At 34.1% G+C, this 8,129-nt stretch overlaps 1 non-coding gene across 1 annotated transcript; it reads left to right on the top strand.

Annotated features, from left to right (window-relative positions):
- The first annotated feature begins 3,187 nt into the window (after positions 1 to 3,187).
- On the top strand, positions 3,188 to 3,294 carry LOC131183488 (small nucleolar RNA R71). Its single transcript, XR_009151542.1, has one exon. It is a non-coding gene; the product is annotated as a small nucleolar RNA R71 (small nucleolar RNA).
- The last annotated feature ends 4,835 nt before the right edge of the window (positions 3,295 to 8,129 follow it).

The raw sequence follows: 8,129 nt of genomic DNA, 5'->3' as shown, positions 1-8,129 counted from the left end.
CAACTATCTAAAAATATGCCTAAATGATAAATATATTTTAACCAATTGAAGTAAATATAAAAACACACTAAAAACACTAAATGTGATGGGAGTAAAATTAATAAATTATGCACTTATCAAATTCCTCCACAGTTATTCCATGCTTGTCCTCAAGCTTGACTTAAACTCTCAATCAACTTCACTTAGAAGTTCCTTAACTTCACCCTATCACAACATTCTCTAACAAAAGATTAAAAATTTGAAAGAAAAGGCAAGTAAGGTAATAACCATCACAACAAATTCCATCAACACCATACCAATATATCAACAATTTTTTAACACAAAACAAAGGCTTGAAATCAATTAAGCTCACACAATTAAAGTTCCATAAAATTTTAAGTCACACACCAAACACAAGGCTAATTTATCAAGGCACAGCAATTATAGCTCTTTGCAAATCTTAGGGGGGATAAAAATGCCCCTTTTTTATTTGAAATTGGTACTTCTCTCTTGTCATAGTTATCACTTTTTTTTTTTATTTCAACCGTCACCTTCAGAAAAGTACCTTGCTCATATCCTAGCTAGCTTTTGGCCTGAGAATCGACATTGGCTTCATGAAGACCCCTAGTTAGTTTGCTTAACTAAAATAGCGGAGCAATTTTCAAGTTCAACATTTTATTTCCCTCAATTTATGCATCTACATATTATAAAGTGCCTTGATAGATTAAACAAAGTTCTGAAATATGCATGACACTAGTTTAAAGCACACATAATTAATCATTTCACCATTAAATCAAGCCTAAATGATTAATGCAGGAAAAAATTACTCTATGGTATGGAGAGGAGGGAAAATCCATCATTAAAGTTACTATTACCTTGCCTAAAATCTCAAAAATTCAATCTAAAATAGAAAAGTCATTTCAAGGACAAAGCACTTCTCTTCGAGAGTTAATAAAGAATCATGAATCAAGCTTATGAGAATAAATTTTATTTTATTTTTATTTTTATATTTTTATTTATTATTTTATTTATTTATTTTTTTAATAATTAAAAAAATTACAGCAATAAATTTCTCCTCCCCCACACTTAAAACTTACATTGTCCCCAATGTAAAGCCCAAATACAAAAGAAAAGAAAAAAAAATGCTAGAAAATAAAATAAAATAAGGGAAAGAAAACAAATTTGATTATGGCTAACAAGCCACCCATGGATTACCTCCCAAGAAGCGCTTTTGTTTATCGTCGTTAGCTCGACATGACAAAGCTCCTTAATCCACTGAATTCTCCTGAAACCCCTCATAAAATGGCTTGAGTTCATGACCGTTGACCTTGAACACTTTATTAGTTTCTAAACTTTGAATTTCAACTGCACCATAAGGAAACACATTAGTAACAACAAAGGGTCCAATCCAACAAGAACACAACTTACCAATCATCAGCTTCAATATGGAATTATACAATAAAACTTTTTGCCCAATCACAAACTGCTTCCTTAGTTTATCATGGAATGCCTTTGTCTTTTCTTTATAGATCTTAGAATTCTCATAAGCCTTAAGGCGAATTTCCTCTAATTCTTGCAATTGTGATTTTCTTTCTAACTCATCCTCAACAACATCCTACACAAATGTATCAATAACATTAATAGAAAAGACAAAATGATCATCAGCAGGATACTTCATGACATCAAAGATATTAAATTTGATAGTCTCTCCATCAAACTCCATAGTTAAGGTACCCTTATCTACATTAATTTTTGTCTTGGCAATTTTTAGGATAGGTCTTCCAAACAAAATCAAAGCTGAATTTGATGAGAGAGCACTATCATCCTCCATATCCATAATGTAAAAATCTGCAGGAAAAATCAATCCTCCGACCTGCACCAGCACATCCTCAACTACTCCCAATGGGTAAGCATTAGAATGATTAGCTAACTAAATAATGACATTGGTTTCTTTCAAAGGACCCAAATTTAAAGTTTGAAAAATTGAATTTGACATAACATTAATAGATGCTCCTAAATCTACCATTGCACTTTCAAATTTAGAATCACCTATTCTACAGGGAATAGAAAACGAACCTGGATCCTTACACTTAGGAGGTAATTTTCGCTAAATTAGTGCTGGCACATTTTCCCCCACACTGATCTTCTCATTATTCCTCAACTTGCGCTTTGTAGTACATAAATCTTTAAGGAATTTAGCATACCTGGGAACTTGTTTGATCTCATCAAGTAAGGGTATATTGACCTCTACCTTCCTAAAAGTCTCCAAAATTTCTTTCTCTTATTCTTCTTTCTTATTTTTAGCCAACCTGCATGGGAATGGAGGAAGAATAGAATTATTGACCTTATTCAGTTTAGGTTCAGTATTTACCTCAACTTCAGGAACTACAGACTCTTTTGCTCCTTGCTTCTTCCTTTTCATGGACTCATGTGGAGTCTGATTATCAACTTCTTTCCCACTCCGCAATAGTATAGCACTCACATTTTCTCTGGGGTTCATGACTGTTTGTGATGGAAGCCTTCCAGAACCTTGAGCTTCCAGCTTACTTACAGATGAGGCTAACTGACCAATCTACCTCTCTATGTTTTGAATGCTATTTCTGGTCTCCTGTTGAAACTGTTGGGTATTGTTAGCCAAAGCCTTAACAATTTCATCAAGTGACATACCTTGATTTGAGGGAGGTGGAGGTGGAGGTGGTTGATTCACTTGTGGTCTTTGCTGCTGGTATTGGTTTTGCACCGGTTGATTCCCATAACTCAGATTAGGATTATCTCGCCATCTTGGATTATAAGTATTGGAAAAGGGATCATACCTGTGTTGTGGCTGTCCATAATTTCCTACTGCATTAACATGTTGCATTGATTCATCCTCTTATAATGTAGGACACATGTCAGTAGCATGACTCGAACCTGAATAAATCCCACATACCTTAACAGTTTGCATTTTCCCTACAGCCAACTGCCTCACCAAAGAAGTTAAATAAGAAATTTGTTTCTCAAGGTTAGATGTACTTACCTCATTAACCTTCATAGGTGTGGATCCATTCTCATTCCAAACTGCTGAGAATTTGCTGCCATATTAGCAATCAGCCTCCTTGCCTCTTCTGGTGTCTTGTCAACCAAAGCTCCTCCACTAGCAGTATCTATCATACTGCGGTCCATTGGTAGAAGTCCCTCATAGAAATACTGAATCAACAGCTGCTCACTTATTTGATGATGGGGACAGCTTGTGCACAACTTCTTAAATCTCTCCCAATACTCATACAAACTCTCTCCATTGTACTGCCGGATGCCACAAATTTCTTTTCTTATGTTGGCAGCATAGGAAGCAAGAAAATACTTCTCCAAAAATATCTGCTTCATCCCATTCCATGAGTTAACAGATCTAGAAGGAATGTAATACAACCAATCCTTAGCTGTTCCCTCCAGTGAGAAAGGGAAAGCTCGAAGCTTAATTTGATCCTCTGAAACTCCTTGAGGTTTCATGTTGGAACACGCAACATGAAATTCCTTTAGATGCTTATGTGGATCCTCACCTGCAAGACCATGAAATTTAGGCAACAAATAGATTAGTCCAGATTTCAACTCAAAAACAACATTTAAAGCAGGGTATTGGATACACAAAGGCTGTTGGTTTAAATCAGGAGCAGCCAACTCTTTCAAGGTTCTAGCAACCATGGTTTCGTTTTCGGAATTTGACTCTGAATCCAAATCCAAACTTAGCTCCTTTGGAGATTGGACTCCTTCAGATGTACTCGGAATCTGCCTGGCTTGCTTAGCCATTTTTCTCAAACGTTTAGCTATTTTTTCTACTTCTAGATCAAAGATCAACTCACCAGATTGAGAAATTCTTATCATAAACAAAAAGAAATCAAAGTAAAAACAGAAAAATGCCTCAAAACCGTAGAAAACAATCGAATTTGGCCTCAAGAGGGTGGGCCCAAGGAATCTTACAGATTGATTGGTCTTGATCCAAGCGTCGTTTCCTTCAAAATAGGTATGGGCCGCCCTCCAAATTCAACTAAAATTCTTAATGAATAGTAACACCGTAATTTTTTTTTTAAAAAAAAACCTAAAAATAGCAACAACTCACAAATAAAATTAATAACAGAATATTCTAACACAGAAAACACAAAATTTAATAAATTTCAGTCCTCGAAAACGGTGCCAAAATTCTTGATGGCTGTCGAATCCACCAGAAATTAAATTAACTGAAATCACCAATTATAAAATATTTTCTACAGTAAGTGGTAAATCCAGGTCAAACCCTAGAAACTGAATTATTAAATTTTGTGCACTTGTATAATGGAAAAAGAAACAAAAGTTTGGGGGGGGGGGGGGGAGGGGGGGTGGTGGTGTAATTCACAATCCAAAGAAGAAATCAAAAATAAAAAATTAAGATCTAAAATTAAATAAGAAACTCTCAAATTAAACAAACTTCAGTCCAAGGTAATTCTCATTCTAATGCATTGATTCGATCATAGACAAAACAAATACAATTATATCTTATTGAATACTTAACGTAGATTTACCAAACAGCGAGTTAAACCCCTGACTTCCCTATACTCATCAATTCGAGCCCAGCACTCTTATTGACTCTAATTATTAACTGAGCTGGTATTAAGCAATCCTCATCAAATTAATAATTGCTTTAAGAAAAGGAAGTAGTTAAGCTGAACAATAATTTATGAAGCAGAAATCATTTAATCCACCCTATTGTTTCCTTAGGTTATTATCAAAAATGTGGATCATAATTAATAAAACCTAATTGCTACTCATGTTCAATCTTACACAACAATTACGGATTATGAAGATGAACTAACAATTGATCAAATCAAACAATTAACTAACACATTTTTAGCAAAACATTCAACAGATCAAAAACAATTAAATCAGAAAACAATAGATATTCAAAAAGACATAAATTAAATTAAGAACCTGGTCTCACAAATCACACATAAGAACTTGAATCCTTTGAACTGAATTAAGAACTTAGCCACTCATGTTCATGGCTTACAGAAAAATAAAGAAGAAATCTAAAAAAAAAAAAGAATAGAGAATGAAGGTGTTCTATGGAGAACGAAGGTCTGAATTGGGAAGCTCATAGCTACTGCCCAAAGACGTATTTATAGTCAAAGATAGGAACCAAACTAGGAAAAGTTTTGAAATTCAAAAGGCAGATTTTCAGCCTGCATTCACGTCTGTGGAATCAATGCCAATTTTCAGTGACTTTCTTTCCAAATCTGCCTTTGCTCTCTTCAGGAAAGTTGTAACTCTATTTCTTAGCTTTCCAACGGGTAATAATTTGCCTAAATCCGAGGTCTACAGCCCAAGTTATGGCCTAAAAACTGGGACTGGTTCAAACAGATGGTCTAGCCCTAGTGACGACTTCATTGCTATTTTTGACAATTAAAATGGCCTCATCTCACATCCAGCCCTTCATAGAAGTTGTAGAGGTAGCTCTTAAGGTTCAATTGGGCTTAGGCTTGCTTCATTTGGACATCTGAAACTTTAGATACAAAATAAATACCGAAACTGGTCGTGACACATCAAGTCTAAGCTTTTGCAATAGATCCATAGCTCATTTTGTCAGCCTTAAAGACTGATTTGGGCTTTGGTCCCTCTTTATCATTTTAAGTGCTCTATCTTAGCTTTTCATTGGATTAAACAACACTCAATTTGGAGAGCCATAACTTTAGAAACACCTGAAAAATTCAGCAAAGGTCAAATGCCGAAAATTTCTCTATTTAACATAATTATTCCACAACTATCTAAAAATATGCCTAAATGAAAAATATATTTCAACCAACTGAATTAAACATAAAAAAACACTAAAAACACTAAATGTGGTGGGAGTAAAATTAATAAATTATGCAATTATCACTGACCCATATTTCATTTCATATTTGTAATAGCTTCGACAAAGTAGCAGTAGAAAATGACAACTAATCATAAACTTCTAAATGGTATTTTAGGATATCTATATGATTTTTTCAGCAGAAAATAATTTTTAATTTAAAAATAAATTATTTAAATTTGAAAATTAACATATTTATTATAAAGAGAAAAGCTTCATTTATAATTAGATTTTACAATTATAATTCCAATCACTAAGGTGAGGATTGAGTAATAAATCCAATATCAATTATTAGACAACTGCTCTAAGAAAAAGAAGTAGTTAAGCTGAACAACAATTTATGAAGTATAAATCATTTAATCCACCCTATTTTTTCCTTAGGTTATTATCGAAAACTTGGATCATAATCAATAAAACCTAATTGCTACTCATGTTTAATCTTATACAATAATTACGGATTATGAAGATGAACTAGCAATTGATCAAATCAAACTATTAACTAATAGGCCTTTTTACCAAATCATTCAATAGATCAAAAACAATTAAATCAAAAAACAATAGATATTCAAAAAGACATAAATTAAATTAAGAACCTAATCTCACAAATCATATATAAGAACTTGAATCCCTTGAACTAAATTAAAACTTAACTACTCATGTTCATGGCTTACAGAAAAATAAAAAAAAAATAAAGAAGAAATCTAAAAAAAAGAATAGAGAATGAAAGCCTTCAAATGGAGAAGAAGGTCTGAATTGGGATGCTCTTAGCTGCTGCCCAAAGACATATTTATACTAAAAAAAACCTAATCCCAAAGATAGAAACCAAACCAAACTAGGAAAAGTTTTGAAATTCAAGATGCAGATTTTCAGCCTGCATTCACGTTTTTTGGAATCAAGGCAGATTTTTAGCAACTTTTTTTTCGAATCTGCCTCTGCCCTCTTCATGAAAGTTGTAGCCCTATTTCTTAGCTTTCCAACGGGTACTCATGGACCCAAATCCGAGGTCTACAGCCCAAGTTATGGCCCAAAAATCGGGATTGGTTCAGTCAGACTGTCCAGCCCATTGTGACAACTTCATTGCTGTTTTTAACAATTAAAATGGCCTCATCTCGCTTCCAGTCCTTCATAGAAGTTGTAGAGATGGCTCCTAAGGTTCAATTGGGCTTGTCTTTGCTCCATTTGGACGTCTGAAACTCCAGATACAAAATAAATACTGAAACTGGTCGTGACTCATTAAGTCTGGGCTTTTGTAATAGATCCATAGCTCATTTTGTCAACCTTAGAGACTGATTTGGGCTTTGGTCCCTCTTTATCATTTGAAGTGCTCTATCTTAGCTTTTCAATGGATTAAATAGCAATCAATTTGGAGACCCACAACTTTAGAAATACCTGAAAAATTCAGCAAAGGTCAAACACTGAAAATTTCTCCATTTAACACAATTATTCCATAACTATCTAAAAATATGCCTAAATGATAAATATATTTTAACCAACTGAATTAAACATAAAAACACACTAAAAACACTAAATGTAATGGGAGTAAAATTAATAAGTTATACACTTATCATACTTACCTTATTAACCTTCTTAGGTGTATGATCCATTCTCATTCCAAACTGCTAAGAGTTTGCTGCCATGTTAGTAATTAGCCTTCTTGCTTCATCTGGTGTCTTATCAACCAAAGCTCCTCCACTAGCAGCATCTATCATACTGTGGTCCATTGGTAAAAGTGCCTCATAGAAATACTGAATCAAAAACTGCTCACTTATTTGATGATGGGGACAACTTGCACACAGTTTCTTAAATTGGTCCCAATACTCATATAAACTCTTCTATTGTACTGCCAAATGCCACAAATTTCTTTTCTTATGTTAGCAGTACGGGAAGCAGGAAAATACTTCTCCAAGAATATCTGTTTCATTTCATTCCATGAGTCGATAGATCCAAAAGGAAGGTAATACAACCAATCCTTAGCTATGTCTTCCAGTGAGAAAGGGAAAGCTCGAAGCTTAATCTGGTCCTCTGAAATTCCTTGAGGTTTCATGCTGGAGCATACAACATGAAATTCCTTTAAATGCTTATGTGGATCCTCACCTGAAAGACCATGAAACTTAGGCAACAAATGGATTAGTCCAGACTTTAACTCAAAAGCAACATTTAAAGCAAGGAATTGAATACACAAAGGCTGTTGGTTTAGATCAGGAGCAACCAACTCTTTCAAAGTCCTAGCAGCCATGGTTTCACTTTTGGAATCTGAATCTAAACTTAATTCCCTTGGAGATTGGACTCCTTC

The sequence above is a fragment of the Hevea brasiliensis genome, chromosome 9, assembly GCF_030052815.1.
Source record: "Hevea brasiliensis isolate MT/VB/25A 57/8 chromosome 9, ASM3005281v1, whole genome shotgun sequence".
Taxonomy (NCBI): domain Eukaryota; kingdom Viridiplantae; phylum Streptophyta; class Magnoliopsida; order Malpighiales; family Euphorbiaceae; genus Hevea; species Hevea brasiliensis.
The sequence above is the reverse complement of the archived record's forward strand: the minus strand, read 5'-3'. Positions and strand labels throughout refer to the sequence as shown.